The 20,688-nt window shown below is 35.3% G+C and overlaps 2 long non-coding RNA genes across 7 annotated transcripts in view; one reads left to right on the top strand and one right to left on the bottom strand.

Annotated features, from left to right (window-relative positions):
* Window positions 1-20,688, top strand: part of LOC147836973 (uncharacterized) — a 307,385-nt gene that overhangs the window by 180,449 nt on the left and 106,248 nt on the right. For 2 of the 3 annotated variants that reach the window (XR_015478067.1, XR_015478066.1), the window contains exon 7: window positions 1,306-1,412. This is a non-coding gene — a long non-coding RNA (uncharacterized LOC147836973). Of the gene's footprint in view, window positions 1-1,305; window positions 1,413-9,942; window positions 10,850-20,688 lie in introns of those variants that run through there. The other variant, XR_015478068.1, reaches the window with a different exon arrangement.
* LOC141377573 (uncharacterized) overlaps window positions 1-20,688 on the bottom strand; it is a 29,680-nt gene that overhangs the window by 6,962 nt on the left and 2,030 nt on the right. The window contains exons 2-6 of one of the 4 annotated variants that reach the window (XR_015478074.1): window positions 15,634-15,740; window positions 13,769-13,819; window positions 12,372-13,278; window positions 9,080-12,321; window positions 8,621-9,006 (exon numbers count right to left, since the gene is read on the bottom strand). This is a non-coding gene — a long non-coding RNA (uncharacterized LOC141377573). Of the gene's footprint in view, window positions 1-8,620; window positions 9,007-9,079; window positions 12,322-12,371; window positions 13,279-13,768; window positions 13,820-14,844; window positions 14,999-15,633; window positions 15,741-20,688 lie in introns of those variants that run through there. The other 3 variants (XR_015478075.1, XR_015478073.1, XR_015478076.1) reach the window with 3 other exon arrangements.

The raw sequence follows: 20,688 nt of genomic DNA, 5'->3' as shown, positions 1-20,688 counted from the left end.
GACTCTTTCCATACTGCAGTATTATTAACTGATAAACTGTAATGAATACTGTAGTATGCTTTGGCTTTCACTACAGTAAACTGTGATAGTGTTGTTGTGTAATATACTCTATAGTTGTAGAAAATAACAGGATTGGGGAACTTGTATTAATGTAGTTGCTGTTGTTAACATAGCAACTTCAGAATCACCGCAACAGATCGATTACGATAGTTGTTGTGTAACCATAGCAACTGTAGAATCACTTCAACAGATTAATTACTATAGTTGTTGTGTTACCATAGCAACTGTAGAACCACAACAACAGATCAATCAATATAGTTGTTGTGTTACCATAGCAACTGTAGAATCACCACAACAGATCAATTACTATAGTTGTTGTGTTACCATAGCAACTGCAGAATCACCGCAACAGATCGATTACTATAGTTGCTGTGTTACCATAGCAACTGCAGAATCACCGCAACAGATCGATTACTATAGTTGTCGTGTTACCATAGCAACTGTAGAATCACCACAACAGATCGATTACTATAGTTGTCGTGTTACCATAGTAACTGCAGAATCACCGCAACAGATCGATTACTGAAGTTGCTGTGTTACCATAGCAATTGCAGAATCACCGCAACAGATCGATTACTATAGTTGTCGTGTTACCATAGCAACTGTAGAATCACCACAACAGATCAATTACTATAGTTGCTGGGTTACCATAGCAACTGCAGAATCACCGCAACAGATCGATTACTATAGTTGCTGTTACCATAGCAACTGCAGAATCACCGCAACAGATCGATTACTATAGTTGCTGTTACCATAGCAACTGCAGAATCACCGCAACAGATCGATTACTATAGTTGTCGTGTTACCATAGCAACTGTAGAATCACCACAACAGATCGATTACTATAACTATTGTGTTACCATAGCAACTGTAGAATCACCACAACAGATCAATTAAATTTGATCAGTCCTCTGATGGTCAATAACTTGCATAATTAACTTAATTAATCTAGTTAAGTCTTTAAATTGCTGATTTAAAATCTTGCAAAATAACTAGTCAAATATGATGTGTTGTCATCATGGCAAAGACAGAATAAAAAGAGTTAGAAAAGAGTTATTGAAACTTTAATGTTTAAAAATGTGTTGAAAAAATCTTCTCTCCATTAAATGACACTTGGGAAATATTTTTCTAAAAATGTAAATTTCACAGAAGGTGCACATGTAATATTGACTCCAGCTGTACTTTGCCATCTGGTGGACTGTTGCAAATGAATTTAAGGTTAAATGTAAATCTTTCTTCTTTCAGTGTAACAACTCAAAGCTGATGGCAGAAGTCCAGCTCCACATTTACCTCACACCCTCACTTCCACAAACCACAGCAGCTGTAGACCAAACACAGACGGTCCTGAAGAGGTGACAAATTAAGTGTGTGTGTGTGTGTGTGTGTGTGTGTGTGTGTGTGTGTGTGTGTCCAGCACTGCTATTATGTGTCTAATGGGGACAGAAAAACCTGCAGGACATTTCAGAGACATTGGGTCCAGCTCAGATTTACACTCCTCTTCCTGTTCGTCACGGTCACTGATCTCAAACCAGTGCTTATAAAAAGACACTGCAGTCTGTGCCATACTGTACACTGAACAAAAATCTGCTTTTATTATTTTAGTTAAATCAAGTGTACATTTCTAGTCAACTTATATCAACTAATCATTCATTCATTCATTCATTTTCTTTTCGACTTAGTCCCTTTATTCATCAGGGGTCGCCACAGTGAAATGAACAGTCAACTCATCCAGAAGAGATTTTTAAGGGATATAAGAAGCAAAAATAAGAAGAAAAATGCATGAATGAATGAATCAATGAATGAATCAATGAAAAGAGAAAAAAGAAAAACAGAGAAATAAATACATAAATAAAAACAGAAATGAATGAATAAATTAATAAATAAATAAATAAATAAATAAATAAAAGGAAAAAGAGAACAAAATGAATAAAGAGAATAAAAAATAAAAAGGGAAAAAGGGAAAAATAAATAAATAAAATAACAAAAGCAAAGAAAAAAGTAATAAAATGAATAAGTAAACAAATAAAAATGGAAAAATAATTAAATAAGAAAATAAATGAAGAGAATAAATAAAGAGGGGAAAATAAATCATCAGAGGGGAAAAGCCCCGCCCACTAGTGCCCATCTTTCCCTCATTAACATAAAGAGCCCTGAGTAAGAAGCAGCCATCCATTAGTCATTCTAATTGTGTCGTGAATATTCAGTGGAACAAGCTTTTCATTCACATAAATTGTCCCATTGTAGTAATATTTTACTATTAGTATTATTATTATTTATTATATTATTTATAATGCTGTTATTATTTGACACTTTTAATGAGATTTTCTCAAGCTTAAACCCCTAATAATAATCATCATCATCACTAAAATTATTATTAAAGTAGGATCTTTTCATTCCCTAATAAATAATAATTATTAAATAAAATTTCTTAATAAATCGGCCCTTTATTTATTTATTTATTTATTTATTTATTTATATGACATATATATGATATTAGAGTAGGTGTTATCTTTTGTAAGTGATTTAATGTTTTAAAATCAATAATATTAGTAAAGATAACATATGTGCTATTTACATATATTTCAGTGAACAATATGTAAAGCAAGTGCATGGTTTTATCAAAACTAATATTGGATTTTATTTTAAATGTGTGTTTGTGTAAAACAATATCATCTGCACAGAGTAATGATGTGGTTCTTCTCTAAAGAAGTAGTTCCTCCACCCCATTTACAGCATCATTATAGGAGTTTTACGTTATAAATAACGTGCTTCAAGCGATGGATCTGTGACAGAGACTCTAGGGGTTTAGGGAAACACTCGTCACTACATCGCTCTTTTCCTAAATGATGCATCGTACTGTGATAGTTCAGCCGTGAGTTACGTCGTTGATTGGGAAATGCACAGTTAAGAGAAAACTTTTCTTAGTTTCTGCACAGTTTCCATCTTTTTTGTAGTCCAAATATTTAAATATCGAGAAGTATTTTCTACAAGCAAAGAAATAGTGAGCCAAAGCTTGTCATTTGGCACAATAATCATGTTCTTGAATAATATTATCTTGCTCATCCCTTTATCAGATCATTTTAGCTTGTTTTAATGAAAAACTCACTTAATTTTGACTCATCATAGCTGAAAATAACACAATGTTTTATATCTGCCCTTTTAATGCTTCTTGATTTCAGAATCTTTTGCTATTTGGTCTAGAAACTAAAGCTGAAGTGTTTACAGTGCAGACATGTTTAGTATTGCACACGTGTTCAGGTGAGGCTCAGGTACAAACACAGAGCCGCTTGTTGCTCTTCACACTTTCAGCTTCACCTCTTCAAGAGGAATCGAGTTTCATTTGCATCCTTTATTTAGCCGCAGTGGTTTCCCTCAGCGCCGTCGCCATAATACACTCTTTCATCAGCACATCATTAGACGCTTATGCGCTGCTGAAAATGTAGATCTGTGAGCATGTTGAATCCTCGAGAGAGCGTGAGCCTTCAGTATGTCTGACACTGGAGACTTCCATTTTCAAACAAAGCTCAGATTATGTTAGCATGCTAATGAAACACAAGGATTAACCCATAACCTTCTGTCCAGTGACACCTATCGCTTTATTATTGACCAGTTTACATGGACATCAGTAATCTTTGTACTTAAGAATTAATCTGAATACCTTATTCATTCATTTTCAAGACCTTTATTCATCAGGGGGCACCACAGCGGAATGAACCGCCAACTATTCCAGCATATGTTTTACATAGCGGATGCCCTTCCAGCTGCAACCCAGTACTGGGAAACACCAAATGAATAAAAAGAGGGGGGGGGGGTAGAGAAATAAATACATAAATAAATAAAAACATAAATACATGAATGAAGAAAAAAAAATAATATTGAAGAAAGAAAAAGAGAAAAAAATAAAGAATAAGAATAAATACATAAAAGGAAAAAAGAGAAAAAAGTAAACAAGGGGAATAAAATAAATAAATAAATAAATGAAAAAAAGAGAAAAAAATTTAAATAAAGAGAATAAAATGAATAAATAAATAGATAAATAAATAAAAAGAAAAAAGAGAAAAATTAAATAAATAAATAAAAGGAAAAAAAGAGAAAAAATTAAATAAGGGGAATAAAATGAATAAATAAATAAAATGAATGAATAAATAAATAAATAAACAAATAAAAGGAAAAAAGAGAAAAAATAAATAAAGAGAATAAATTAAATAAATTAATAAATAAATAAAAGGAAAAAGAAAAAAATAAATCAGGGGAATAAAATGAATAAATAAATAAATAAATAAATAAATAAATAACTAAATAACTAAATAAAAGGAAAAAAGAGAAAAATTCAATAAAGAAAATGATTTAAATAAATAAATAAAAGGAAAAAGACAAAAAATAATAAATAAATAAATAAATAAATAAATAAATAAACAAACAAACAAACAAACAAACAAACAAACAAACAAACAAACAAACAAACAGAGAAAAAATTAAAACTCTACACAGAAACACCAACTGACCCAGCCGGGACTCGAACTAGTGACCTTCTTGCTGTGAGGCCACAGTGCTAACCACAGTGTCGCCCCCATAGAAACACATTTTTACTCAAATTTAAAGAACACTTTTTAACCCAACAGATGGGTTAGTCTACACTTGACCCAATGTTTCCTTACAACAACCCAGAATTTTTTTTTTTTGAGTGGCATGTAGCACTTTTCTAATCTCAATCGACTCTAGAGTGATGGGAGGTTATAGTCTGATAACCTTCGCCCTTTATAAACAACCCAGACTGTTTATCGCGACTCTGAGTGTGTGGAGAGCAAGGCTGCCGTCTATTGGTTTGTCAGGGTTAACACGCAATAATATTATGCTAGTGTGGGCTCTACAAGGGCAGGTAAACACGTCCTCGAGCTCGAGTATTAGTCAGAGGAAAACCTTACAGCAGACAAACACAAACAGATCAACACGACTCCTGAACGCTGCTTATCTGCAGAGAGAGAGAGAGCAAAGGCCAGGAGTCTTCCAGCACTTCAGGATTGTTTTTCCTGACACTTCAGCAGACAAGAGGAATGACCTGACAAATACAGACAGATGCTATTACACACTCAAAAAATTACTTTTCGCTACTCGTTCAAACTGAGTTGAAACAACACAATCGTTTTTTTTTTTAGACAACTTGATTGTTTCATGTTCAATCCACTTACATTTGTAAGAACAATCAAGATGACCCAATTGATTTGTGTTGAGACAGCATGAATGGATCATGTGGAGTCCAGCATTTGTTTTACAGTGTACCTAGATGCTATCACACCCTCTAAAAAGGCTGGGTTGTTGTAACTTAATGGTGGGTCAGCTATGGACAGTGGACAGCTATATACACTAGATATCGCATAGGGACCCTGAGCATGCTTCAATAGCGCCGCCACATTGGTACAGTGCTCCCAGGACAAATGTCAATCAACCGCACTAGACAAGACAGTGCTATTACGTGAAGATGCAGGACTTTAGCACTGTCAAAAGGGGTAGTAACAAGAAAACAAAGCACAAAGGCAGAACATTTCATAGGTAATATTAAGTTTTTTTCTGTTTTTGTATGTTCTGAACCTTTGTGCTAATCAGGTAACGTTATTGATGATAACAGTCACTTACTGCATTCACCATACGGCAAAGCAGCTCCAACTCGCACTAAACACTCGGCTTATGCTAGTTTTGTTGAATAAAATCAGCAAACAATGCAAAAGAAACATGACAACGAGATGCTGCGCTGCCAGAAACTTGTATTATTGTCGGCTAGTGAAGGAGTCGTTCATAACGGAGATTCATTCACAAACGAGTCGCTCCCTCCGTCAGTATGAGCAGTGAAAGCAGGAGAGGAGCTGTGCTTCAGGACACGATTAGATTACATTTAACAGAGGGTGGATAGTATATCTGTACACACAAACACAAGCTTTTTGTCAGGAATGCCCGTGCGGTCACTGATCCATCAATGTAGAAAAGTGATGTAAAATTATAATTTTCATAATTTAAAAAAAAAATTGCATACTAACATCCAGGAAAACTCCCATAGATATCACATAGATATATGTGTATATGTGTATATCTCTGGCTCTCTGGTGTCTATCGACACTAATAATGTTAACCTGCACTCCATTGAACTTCTAAACAGGCTGCACATGATCAAAATACTTTTTTATTTTGAGCCTTTTTTGTGCAGTACATTTTTCTTCTCTCAGTGTGAGATGGAAAGAAGAGAGTCTCTTACACTTTGGGCACAATTTCCTCTGTGTTTCCTCCCAGTAGAGCAGCGTCTGCAGAATGTGCAGAGTAGAGCTTTTGTGCAGTGCTGAATGTGAGCTGCCAATGAGACACACACACACACACACACACACACACACACACACACACACACACAGTGAATTCTAAATGTATTTATTTAGAATTCTATTTATTTATTTTTTATTTGCTTAAATTGTTTTGTTTTTTCCATTTTATTTATTTTTTCTTTTGATTTATTTTTGCATTTTTTCCTTTTTTATATATTTGTTTTTTTATTCTTTTTATAATGTTACACATTTTATTTATTTATTTATTTATTTTATTATTATTTATTTTCTTATACATTTTTCTTTATTTATTCGTTTAATTTTTTTCTTTTTTCCTTTTTTATTTATTTATTTAGTTTTCTATTCTCTCTATTTATTTATTTATTTATTTATTCATTTTATTATTTGTTTATTTATTTATTCTTTTTATTTACTCTTTTGTTATTATTTTCTCTTTTGTCCTTTATTTATTTATTTATAAGTTCATTGAATTTGTTTCTCTTTTTTCCTTTTTATTTATTTATTTATTTATTTACTTTCTAATCTTTCTATTTATTTATTTATTCTTTTTAATTACTCTTTTGTAAATGTTTGTCTCTTTTGTCATTTTTTATTTATTTATTTATTTTTTCTCTCTTTTTCCTTTTTATTTATTTATTTTGTTTTTATTCTCTTCATAATTTTTTCATTTTATTTATTTATTCTTTTTTTTTTCTCTTTTTCCTTTCCTATTTATTTATTTACTTATTTTTTATTCTCTTTATTTTTTCCATTTTATTTTATTTTTTATTTGTCCTTTTTATTTATTTGTTTATTTATTTATTATTATTTTTGTCTTTTATTCATTTATTTATTTATTTTTTCTTTCTTTCATTTTTCAATTTTATTAATGTGTTTATTTAAATACACTTGTGGTAATAATTCTCTGTTTCTTTTTCTTCCCTTTTTCATTCATTCGTTCCTTTTTTTTTTTTTTTTTTGCTTCTTATATGCCTTAAAAATCTAATAATTCAATTCGATTGCTTACTCCTATATTGTCTCACCAAACACACACACACACACACACACACACACATTTAGTTGTGCAGTTCCACTGATCTGCAGTCTGGAAGAATGGCTGGATTTTCGTCATAAATCTGTGGCGGGACAGTGTGGAGGAAAATCTGCTATAAGAGATGTTTGACAAATGAAATATGAAAGACGTGACGTGATTATTACACACTTGTGGTACAATATGAGATTTATTCAACACAAAATTAAGCAGATATACTGTATAACTGATTATACAGTACTAATTTCTACTGGACTGGATGATGAACACTTTTCACCAAAAATGCTTTTAACCAAAGATTCATGAAAATACTGTCAAAAATAAAATCTTGTTCAGTTTGTCCATATCTGACCCAATGTTAAGATAAGATTATCCAGCACTTTTTGGAGAGCACTTTTCCAATTACTGATCATATTTTTCATTGTAATAGTCATAATTGGGGCGGTGCGGTGGCACAGTGGGTAGCAATATCACCTCACAGTAAGAAGGTCGCTGGTTCGAGCCTTGGCTGGGTCAGTTGACATTTCTGTGTGGAGTTTGCATGTTCTACCCCGTGTTGGTGTGGGTGTTGGTGGGGTGTTGGTGTTTGGTGCGGGAGCCGAAGCTCGAACCAGGACCTTCTTACTGTGAGGCCACAGTGGCTAACCACTGAGCCACCATGCCAGCCTATTATTATTATTACATTTTAAAAAATGCTGGGTTATTGTAACCCAATATTGGGTTGAATATGGACAGAACCAACCATTGGGTTAAGAAGTGCCATTTAAATGCGAATTGATAAAAATGAACTTGAATGTTCAGACTTTTATTTAGAATTATTTTTATTTATTAACTCTTTTTTTTCTTAGTTTTCTTTTTTCCGTTTTATTTATTTATTTATTTATTTGCTCTTTTGTTCTCTCTTTATATATTCATTTTTTATTCTTATAATTTTTTTATCTTTTTTTCATTTTTATTTATTAATTTGTTTATTCATTTCATTTTTCTCTTTTCCTTTTTCCTTTATTTATTTTTATTTTTCTATTCTCTTTATTTTCTTTTTCACATTTTATTTATTTATCTATTTTTTTATTTATTCTTTTATTTCTCTTTTGTCCTTTATTTATTCATTCATAATTGTTTTCTCTTTTTCATTTTATTTATTTATTTATTTAATTTTAATTTATTTATTTAGTTTTATATTCTCTTTATAAATTTTTTTCCATTTTATTTATTCATTGGGTTAAAAAGTGCCATTTAAATGTAAATTAAAATTAACTTTAATGTTCAGACTTTTATGTTTTATTTCTCTATAATTTTCAATCAATTTTAACTAATTTTTCATAAAAAAAAATAAAATAAAATAATTTTCTCTAAAACACCATAAACCCAACAATGAATTAAATATTTAACATGATCATACATGACTCGTGATGCATTCATAATTTTAGTTTGCTGTGTTTGAAATTCGCCATTCCCAGCCACCATTCATCTAAACTATATTCAAAAAGGAGCAGCTTAGACATTCTGCAAAATATCTCTTTTCCAAAATACATCTTATTTTAAAGTGTCCTCGCTGCATACTAATTATTGATAAAACAAATTATACTACTGAAGAAATTACAATTAATTTAATTGTACTACTCAGTGACTGAATGAATATTCACACTGTAAGAAGCACAGCATGAAATAATGTGAGTCTAAAAGCAGGAACAATCTGTGGACAGTTTAGTAAGTGAATGCAGTACGCCTAAACTGACGGATTTCTACAGTCTCCATCATGATGTATTGAGTAAATGATGACAGGTTAGCTATTCTGGGACAAAATATTTGATCAACAATCAAGTTTCCTTCATATAATTTGCATGCCTACAGTAATGATGTACGCCACATGATTAAAACAAGTGCTCGTCAGTGGATTTGGTATGCATTGGATCTGCAAGGCCAGACATGTTGTTTCAGAAAATAACACACACACACACACACACACACACACACATACTTGTATACATGGTTTACAGGGACACTGTACATACATGTTTTTGTCTCGTTTAGTCTAAATTTCTACAAATTCTGAAATCAGGAAGCATTTTCCAGACAAGCACAAAATATTGTGTTGTTTCAGAAATAATGAGTCAAAATTAAAACAAGCTAAATAATCTAGCAATGGGGGAAGAGAAATAATCTTGTTTTTCCTTTTGGCAAAAGATTATTCTGCTTACGTCATTGTCAGATTAATTTGCTTGCATTAGACTAGAAACAAGACAAAATATCCACGTAAGAAAGGCTTTTCTTCAGTGTGTAATGTATTTCATGGAGTAAAACCTGCTCATTACATGGTCTTAGCCCTAAAACTAACAATTACAGCGATCCTGTGGCTAAATACGATTGTCAAAAGACCTCATAGAGTATGATTATCAAGCATTTTGAGTTACGAGGACGCAAGGTAATTCTGTAAACCACCTTAATACGTCATACACATGCCTGTAAACCATATAAACCTGCACACATACTGAGCCACTCTCGCACGTCTCTGGGTTACAGGTTAGCGAAGGCCTGTTTTCTGATGGTTGTAGCCCACATCCCCTTCCCTCATGCTGATAAAGTGCAGTGATAAGCAGTCGGCCCCGGCCCTCAGGGGCCCGAAACACACAGACACATGTCTGACAGCAGAAAAAGACAGAAGTGCTGAGAAGTCGAGATGCAGAGAAAGAGGAGAGGATCTGTCCTTCTGCTGCAACATAACTCACGTCTGAACACTCTCAGAAAAAAGCCTTTCAACTCAATCACAGTGGAAACACGAGCGGAAGGAAATGTTGCTTTGGTGTGTTTCTGCATTGGTGGAATGACTTCCTGCTCCCGAATAAAGGACTGTTCCTCTGACAGCCTCCGTCTGGAGCCGCCCCGCAGAACAATGAGGAGCGATGAGGAGAAATAAGAAGCAATGAGGAGCAATGAGGAGCAATGAAGACAAATGAGGAAACACGTGCAATGAAGAAAAATGAAGAGAAATGAGGAGCAATGAGGATCAATGGGGAGAAATGTGAAGGAATTGGGAAGCAATGAGGAGCAATGATGAGAAATGTGGAGAAATGAGGAGCAATGAGGAGAAATGAGGGTCAATGAGGAGAAATGTGAAGGAATTGGGAAGCAATGAGGAGCAATGAGGAGAAATGTGGAGCAATGAGGAGAAATGAGGAGCAATGAGGAGAAATGTGGAGCAATGAGGAGACATGAGGATCAATGAGGAGAAATGTGGAGAAATGAGGAGCAATGAGGGTCAATGAGGAGAAATGTGAAGGAGTGAGGAGAAATGAGGAGCAATGAGGAGCAATGAGGAGAAATGAGAGTCAATGAGGAAAAATTAGGAGAAATGTGGATCACTTAGGAGAAATGAGGGTCAATGAAGAGAAATGAGGAGTAATGAGGAGAAATGAGGAGCAATGAGGAGAAATGTGAAGGAATGAGGAGAAATGAGGAGCAATGAGGAGAAATGTGGATCAATGAGGAGAAATGTGGAGAAATGAGGAGCAATGAAGGTCTATGAGGAGAAATGTGAAGGAATGAGGATAAATGATGAGCAATGAGGAGAAATGAGGAGCAATGAGGAGAAATGAGGAGCAATGAGGAGAAATGAGATTCAATGAGGAAAAATTAGGAGAAATGTGGATCAATTAGGAGAAATGAGGGTCAATGAGGAGAAATGAGGAGCAATGAGGACAAATGAGGAGCAATGTGGAGCAATGAGGAGCAATGAGGATAAATGTGGAGCAATGATGAGAAATGAGGAGCAATGAGGAGAAATGAGGAGCAATGTGGAGAAATGAGAGTCAATGAGGAAAAATTAGGAGAAATGTGGATCAATTAGGAGAAATGAGGGTCGATGAGGAGAAATGAGGACAAATGAGGAGCAATGTGGAGCAATGAGGAGAAATGTGGAGCAATGAGGAGAAATGAGGATCAATGAGGAGAAATGTGGAGCAATGAGGACAAATGAGGAGCAATGTGGAGCAATGAGGAGAAATGTGGAGCAATGAGGAGAAATGAGGATCAATGAGGAGAAATATGGAGCAATGAGGACAAATGAGGAGCAATGTGGAGCAATGAGGAGAAATGTGGAGCAATGAGGAGAAATGAGGATCAATGAGGAGAAATGTGGAGCAATGAGGAGAAATGTGGAGCAATGAGGACAAATGAGGAGCAATGTGGAGCAATGAGGAGAAATGTGGAGCAATGAGGAGAAATGAGGATCAATGAGGAGAAATGTGGAGCAATGAGGACAAATGAGGAGCAATGTGGAGCAATGAGGAGAAATGTGGAGCAATGAGGAGAAATGAGGATCAATGAGGAGAAATATGGAGCAATGAGGACAAATGAGGAGCAATGTGGAGCAATGAGGAGAAATGAGGAGCAATGAGGAGAAATGAGGGTCAATAAGTAGAAATGTGGAGCAATGAGGACAAATGAGGAGCAATGAGGACAAATGAGGAGCAATGTGGAGCAATGAGGAGAAATGAGGAGCAATGAGGAGAAATGAGGGTCAATAAGTAGAAATGTGGAGCAATGAGGAGAAATGAGGAGCAATGAGGATAAATGAGGGTCAATAAGTAGAAATGTGGAGCAATGAGGAGAAATGTGGAGCAATGAGGAGAAATGAGGGTCAATAAGTAGAAATGTGGAGCAATGAGGAGAAATTAGGAGCAATGAGAAGAAATGAGGAGCAATGAAAAATAAAGAGCAGGATAAATCAGGTGCAATGAAGAAACTTTAAGAGCAATGGAGATCAATAAGGAGCAGCGAGGAGAAATGAGGAATAACAAAGACCAGTGAGAGGGTCAATGAGGAGAAATGAGGGGCAATAAAGAGAAATAAAGAGCAGTGAGGAGAGATGAGGAGACATCTCTCTCAGTGTTTTAGAAGACACTGGATAAAAGCGTCTGCTTAATGACTAAATGTAAATGTAAATGTAAGACTGTCGACTCCTCTGCCTGTGTTTGCGTCCCACACTGGTTTGCTGTATGTTTTGGGTCTTTATGGTTTGGCCACTCAATCCAGAAACACTTCTGAAAACCCAATCCACTCTTACACACATCAGTAAAGCAGACCCTCTCCGCCTGTCTGTCTGTCTGTGCATCTGTCTCTATAACATGTCAAAACGCCGAACACACACTGTCTGCTGCAGAGCCCACAGTAAATAAACATCAGGTTAATGGGGAAGAGGGTGTTTAACCGTGTGTCAGTGAGAGTCGCTGTGTGCATTTCTCTTCAGCGCTCTGACGGCTGTTTGCTTTTGTTTTTAATTCCTGTAAATGCTTGAATGAAAGGAGACGTAGACACTGAAGGATTGCTCTCAGACGTCGAGAATATTAATAGATCAGGAGCAAATATACATGGGAAACAGAGAGAGAGAGATGCTAAAACATCTGTCCAGAAAGAACATATCTCGAAAAAGATAATCGAATTACTCAATACGTTTTAAGAAGAACAAGCATATAGGTCCAACCGATAGAATAACCACACACAGAAGTAATAATATAAACAAAAATAGCATAATATATACTGGTTATTCTTTAATTTATAGAATAATCTATACATTATAGGTTGTATATGTATATTAATTATCTACACTCACCGGCCACTTTATTAGGTACACCTGTCCAACTGCTCGTTAACACAAATCTCTAGTCAGCCTATCACATGGCAGCAACTCAATGCATTTAGGCATGTAGACATGGTCAAGATGTTGTGTGTGTTTGAGTGTGTATGCATATATGTGTGTGTGTGTGCATGTTTATTCCTTTGATCAAACACACTGCGTTCAGCTCTGGTCCGATCCAGCTTCTACACTCTTGCCTCTGCATCACAGCTGTTGTGTAAAACCTGCACAGACAATGATGCAATTAGATGATATCTGTGCCAGGAGAGAAGCAATCAGTGTGTGTGTGTGTGTGTGTGTGTGTGTGTGTGTGCGTGCGTGCCACTGATCTAGATCAATCCCACAATCCTCTGTTCTGTCAGTCAGCAGCTGCTCGCGCATCACTGACAACCGACAGTTAGAAAGAACAACGACACAAGCGCAAAACCGAGATTACAGTGAGTGTGTGTGTGCTGCTCACACACCTAGGCTGCAGCTTTATTCATCTTGACACCAGCAACACACGCCTGTTTGTAGAGACGGCACAACACACTTCTGTCTCGTCTCTCAGCAGTGTGTTGTTCCAAACGCCTTCTCAGAAAGTATTTCAGGGGTGTGTTTGAGTGTCTGTGAGTGGGTGTGTGTGCGTGCACATGCGTGTGTTTATAAGTGTGCGTGGGTGCATGTGTGTTTGCTTGTGTGTGAGGCATTATTCAGAGAATGATCTTGTCATACATGAGGTTGGTGTCGTGATCTCGTTCCGTTTGGCTGCATGTCAGTTTGGGCCTGAAAACATCCAGATATTTTTTGATCTGAGCATTTAGAAACATTAAGAAACAATTAAACAAAGTCGATGTTTAATTTACTGCCGATTCTATATATTAAATGCAATCGTAAGCTTAGCAAACAGTTTTGGAGAATGTGATGTTTCCCCATTCAAAGACAAACACTGTTGAAATGACTTGTCTTAAAGGCAACACGGGCTCATTGTGGATACGTACCCCTGTATACATTCCTGGAGAGTGTAAATTGTGGACCCAGAGGTGCGTCTGGCTGCATTTCGTCTTTAAAACAAATGCTACAGGACAGTATGTCAAGTCGACAGCTTCTGATCCTTTTAACGCTACCAGCTGACCGTTTACCTCCATGTGGAAGGCTTTTCTGCGGTTATCAGTTTGCCTGGTGGCTCGCCGTGTACATCGGAATTGAAACGCAAGCTGGAGTTGACCGTGAAGATGGGGATCAAATCTGGCGAAGAACGGTTTTGTGTCCATAAAGACGACTCGTAACGTACTTGAACTTTTATACTTTAATTGTTGTCATTTACTTTCCTGTCCCACAACTGTAAAACACGTTATCACCGTCTAACGTCAACGTCATCACTTATTTCACGAACTCTTATAGTGACCTGCGCTCTTTAAGTGTTTCTTGTATAATAAACACATCACTCTAATTAAACTCCAGATATTTCAGAGAATGATCATGTGTGAAAAAGCCATTAATGAGGTTTGTGTCGTGATCTCGTTTCCTTCGGCTGCGTGTTAGATTGGGCAACCTGAAAACATCCAGATTTTGTTTGATTTAAATGTTTAGAGGTAAAACTTAAAAAACATTAAGAAACACTTAAAGTCGATGTTTAATTTACTGCCGATTCTAAACATTAAATGCAAATGCGTAAGCTCAGCAGTTTTGGAGAATTTGACGTTTCCCCATTCAAAGACAAACACAGTTGAAATGACTTGTCTTAAATGCAACACAGGCTCATTGTGGATACTGTAGCGAGGCAGAGGGAAAACAGCGGCACAACAGGATGAGTTTACAGACAAGTCCCCGGAGGGTGCTTTATTTACAAAGTGAATGTGATGTAAAAGGTGCTCTTCTTTAGGGTGAGGTGCTCTGGTGCTCCGGGAAGTAGGTGAAGGACAGTGAGTAGTCGGGTGAAGGATCGTCACGAGCTGGAGTCCGCTAAGGAGAGACAGAGAGACAAGCATTAGCACAGGGAGTCATAGAATGAATGAAGCTCATCTTCTCCTGGCGTAGGTTGGGCTTATATGTCTCTCCGCTTGATGTCCTCCAGCTGTGTGCGATCCTGGCTTGATGAAGGTCCAGCTGGGTGAAATTAGCGACCAGGGCGACGTGACATATAATTGCTCGCTACAATACGTACCCCTGTATACATTTTTAGAGAGTGGGAATAATGTACCCAGAGGTACATCTGGCTGCATTTCATCTCTAAAACAAATGCAGCAGGACAGTATGACATGTTTCTTTTCGCACTACCAGCTGACCGTTTACCAGCGTTTGGAAGGCTTTTCTGCTGTTATCAGTTTGCCCGGTGGCTCGCCGTGTACATCAGCAGAATTGAGACACAGACTGGAGTTGACCGTGAAGAAGGGAATCCAATCTGGTGAAGAATGATGTTGTCCATGTGGACGGCTTTTCCAAACACAGGCTGCTTCTGAAAATGTACCCCCTATATACATTTCTGGAGAGCGCAAATTATGTAGCCAGAGGTACGTATGGCTGCATTTCATATTTAAAACTAACGCTTTGGGGCAGTGTGATACCGTTCCTTTTCGCGCTAGCAGCTGACCGCTTACCTCCATGTGGATGGTTTTTCCGCTGTTACCAGTTTGTCCAGTGGCTCGCCATTTACGTTGGAGGACTTGAGACATAGAGGAGTTGACCACGATAACAGAGTTTGAGTCTGGCAAAAAAACGGTTGCAGAAAGCAGGTAAGACAAATTGCAAAAATATAATTAACAAATAAATAACAGCGTGAGATCTGAAAACGTGGTACAAATCAGGCGAGGGCTTTTCTTTTTCTGAATTGCTTTTGAAAACACTATTGGTTGGGTTTAGGGAAGGAGGAGGGTGGGTCAGTCAGTTGGTCAGTCAGTCAGTCAGTCGGTCAGTCGACAGTGGCCTCTATCGGATTTACGTGAGAACCGCAGGTGCGAATGGCACTTGTCAGAGAAATTTGCAATCTGAAAAAGCGTACACAGCGCCCTCTGGTGGATTCACGAAAACAAAAACTGTAAAAAATAATAATAAAATGACCTCCTGGGACATATTTGGTGCTGTCCAGAAATGTATGCAGATGTACGTTTTCCGATTGAACCTGGGTTGGCATTTTCACTGTTACCACTTTGCCAAGTGACCCGCCACGTACATTGGCGGACTTGGGACACAGAAAGGAGTTGACCGTGATGACAGGGTTCAAGTCGGCAAAGAACGGTTCCAGAAACCAGGTAAAGCAAAAAATAAATAAGTAAGCAGGGGCTTGGGGCAGCACGGTGGCGCAGTAGGTAGCACTGTCGCCTCACAGCAAAATGGACGCTGGTTTGAATCCCGGCAGGGTCAGTTGGTGTTTCTGTGTGGAGTTTGCATGTTCTACCCGTGTTGGCAGTGCTCCGGTTTCCCCCACAGTCCTAACACATGCGCTATAGGGGAATTGGATAAGTCAAATTGTCTGTAAAGTATGAGTGTGTGTGTGTGAATGAGAGTGAATGGGTGTTTCCCAGTGATGGGTTGCAGCTGGGAGGCCATTTGCAGCATAAGACATATTCTGGATAAGTTAACAGTTGATTAATAAAGGGACTAAGCCAAAAAGAAAATGAATGAATGAATAAACAACAGGCTGAAACTTGTTGAAATCACAAGGCTTTTTTTTTCTATATTGCTTTTGAAAACACTATGGGTTGGGTTTAGGGATGGGGGTGGCTGGGTCAGTCAGTCAGTCAGTGGTTGGCTGAAGTGTATATTGCGCCCTCTGGTGGATTTATACGAGAAGAGGACATGCAAGAGAAATCTGCGATCATCAAAATGCATACACAGCATGAATTCTACAAGCAGACGTACTGTACCAGCGCTTACGTATTTCACTGTCCCCAGAATTGTAGACAGGGTTACGTATCCACAATGAAGCTGTATTGCTTTAAGTATTGATAAAAATGTCATGATCGGGATACCACCTCCGCTTTATTTCAAGCCAGGAAAAACCCTGACCTACTGTATATGGTGATTTCTGGACTGAACCAAAGGCAGAGTGCACATGTGGGCAGGGGAGTCTCTCAGTAAAGTCCTGACCCTACAAATAAGCTGCGTTCCAGCACATTCTCCAGCTCCACATCCCGCACCGCTTTCATTAAAACATGCATTAAAGCAGGATCCTCCCTGGCCATGCATGAGGATCCACTCATATTCCTGTCAGCCGCTCGCGTCGCTGCAAATATTTAATGTAATGGCTGGTTACTGCGTGGTGAGTCAGGAGGAGGTGCAGGACAAACCTACAGCTAATTAAAAAGATTGGGGTGTGTTTATTACAGCACTGTGCCACCTTACATCACTGCTCAGCACACACACACACACACACACTCATGCAGAGGAGAAACTCAGATAGAAATATCAAGGTGAGCAGAAACACACTTACATACGGCAAAAATCATGCTCACGTGTTTGTGTTGTTTCTAGTTTATTTATCTAAAAATTCTTAACATCGAGAAGCTTTTTATAGACACATACAAAAACATTCTTTCGTTTCAGAAATAATGAGGCAAAATTAAGTGAGTTTTGGTTTAAAACAAGCAAAATAGTTCTAGTAGACCAGTTAATTAAATTAGATTGTAATTAAATTTGTTTTGTTTGTTTTTTGGGTCATATTGCAATATTATATCGTTTTTACGAGAAATTGTTATCGATTTTATTTTGCGGTACAACCCAAAAAATAAACAAAACAAACATACTGAATTACATTCTAGTTTACCACTTAAATTAAAGGCTATACATATATATATATATATATATATATGTGTGTGTGTGTGTGTGTGTGTGTGTGTGTGTGTGTGTGTGTGTGTGTGTGTGTGTGTTTTTTTACCTGTATGACTAAATTGTGTCATAGTACATGGAAAGCTATAAGCCGGTATTAAATGCATTTAGCAACTAAACATTATTTGATGAACATTAATGCAGGAGATGAAAGTTAAAGCATATTTTTACACAGAAAACACTCAGATGTTGAACATCCTCATTTAATAGTCTTGTTTCTAGTCCAAATATCTAAAAAGTCAAAAAAGCACAAGATAAAGTCTTGTTTACAGAAATAATGAGCTAAAATTAAGTGCAAAAAAATCCAGTTTTTAATTTGGATTATGATGATTTAGCTTGTTTTAAGAATAAACTCTAAACTTAAAAATTTTCTAAAAATGCTTCTTGATTTACAATTTTTTATATATTTGAACTAGAACTGACACAAAAATTTAATTATTGCATTTATTTCATTTAAAAAACTCTGACTCACTACTCATAATTTCAAAGATATCTTTATGGCTTATATAATAACAACATAATAATAATAATAATAATATTCATAACTTAACAATATAATTTATTATATCAATAAAACATAGTAATATAATAATAACTAATAAAACTTAATCAAAAATGATCACAAGATTACTGGTCAAGGTAAAACCACAGTATGTTTTTAAATGGTTATATTACAGATTTGTCAGATTATTTTGCTTGTTTTAATGTAAAACTCACTTCATTTTGACTCATTATTTCTGAAAACACCACTATATTTCCACTTGTCTAGAAAATGCTTCTTGATTTCAGATGTTTTAGATATTTGGACTAGAAACAAGACAAAAGCATTACAGTAAATGCACATTATAGGCTGTTAATTATTATATACAGTTAAAGTATGTTGAAGTTAACGTATGAGGGACCATACAGTACACATATGTAAATTAAATTCAAATTACTAAGTAGTTTAATTAATAACAAGAACAAGACTTTGCACAATGTGTTCCTGAGCATTTATGTGTTTTATTCTTATTTTATATTATTGAAAAGCTCCTTTTTAAGTAAGGTAAACTCTCAATCTTTCTGTCGTACAGTATTTGTGTCGCTGTTTTATATGTAAAAGGATTTACTAAAAATTAATCCGTTAATTCTGCTCGTGTTTGATCAATGCAAAATTTCATGAAGAAAATAAAAACTAATGAGCACAAATGTAAAACTTTCATAAATATTAATGTACAAAATTTGCCTTGTGATTTTAGTCAAAATTGTGTTGATTTGTAATAAAACCTAAATATTTAACTCTTTCACACACTTGTACTCGTTTTTAAATGTTTTTTTGCATCATTTTTATTTAGTTCTTGTCCCAAAACCAAACAATGAACAAATCATTTTGTTTTAATAATTAGTATTAAACTACAGTATTACATATTCAAAACTACTTTATGATTTTTTATATACAGTTGCAGTCAGAATTATTGGCCCTCTGTTTATTTTTTTCCCAAATTTCTGTTTAACAGAGCAGATTTCTTCAACACATTTCTAATCATAACAGTGTTAATAACTCATCTATAATCACTGATTTATTTTCTCTTTGTCATGATGACAGTAAATAATATTACACTAGATATTCTTCAAGACACTTCTATACAGCTAGATATATCTGTGACCCTTTAATTTCCAGCCCAAAATGTATAACAAATATTTAAAAGTTTGTGAATCAAAATTAAATTAGTTTTTCATTAAAACAAGAAAAATAATCTGGAATTAAGCAAAATAATGTAGTTTTTAGTTTGCAAAAAGCAATATGTCTTGCTTGTTTAGAAAATGCTTCTTGATCTAAGAGTTTTGAGATATCTGGGCTAGAAACAAGACAAAAACTCTCAGTAAGAAAAGCATTTTTGCACTAAATCATTTAGAAAACTCTTGATTGACTACTTTGATATTTTAAGAAATATTCGATAACTTCAAGCTCAGAAATGCTGCACTAATAAAACTTTATTGAGCGTCATGATTACTGGTTTTAAGGTAAACCATGGTACATTATCTGATGCTTGGTGTTCCCATTTTGAAACATCAATCTTATTAAAACCATCCACTGCAAACATCCAACTCAATTGAAGTTTACTTGTATAGCACTTTTTACTTTAATTATTATTCCAAAGCAGCTTTATAAAAGGTGCATTTTACTGCATTACAAGCAAATTAAGTTAAAGGTACAATCAAATATAAGTTATTATAAACAGACATCATTAACCTGCAATCTTATAGCTGATACTGTAGGTGTTAAGTTTAGATAAGATATACATTTAATTAAGAGACAAACAGTGCCACATGAAACAAATACCGGAGTAAATCTCCCACACACTTTTGCACTTATTTTTAATTGTGTCATACATTTCAGTTCTTGTCCCAAACCCAAACCATGAACAACACTTTTGTTTTAATAATTAGTCTCAGACTAAAGCATTACATATTCAAAACTATGCATACTTAATTTATTTATATATATATATATATATATATATATATATATATATATATATATATATATATATATATATATATATATATATATATTATATTATATTATTGTTTATTTCATCTGTAATATAATATGATATACATATTTATTAAAATGACATTTAATAAATATTATTAATATAGTGATTATTTAATTTCAACCCCAAACTGTTTAATAAATATTAAAAAAACGCATTAAACTTTAGCAAAAGATGAAACGTGACACATAAACAAATCATGCTTGAGTAAATAATTAAATGAATCTAAATACATTTCATTTGTAAAAGTATTATTTTAATTGCATAGTATTTATGTATTGTGCATATTAT

The sequence above is a fragment of the Danio rerio genome, chromosome 2 (genome assembly GCF_052040795.2).
Source record: "Danio rerio strain M-AB ecotype USA chromosome 2, GRCz13ab, whole genome shotgun sequence".
Lineage (NCBI taxonomy): Eukaryota > Metazoa > Chordata > Actinopteri > Cypriniformes > Danionidae > Danio > Danio rerio.
This window is presented reverse-complemented; position numbering and strand designations above follow the sequence as displayed.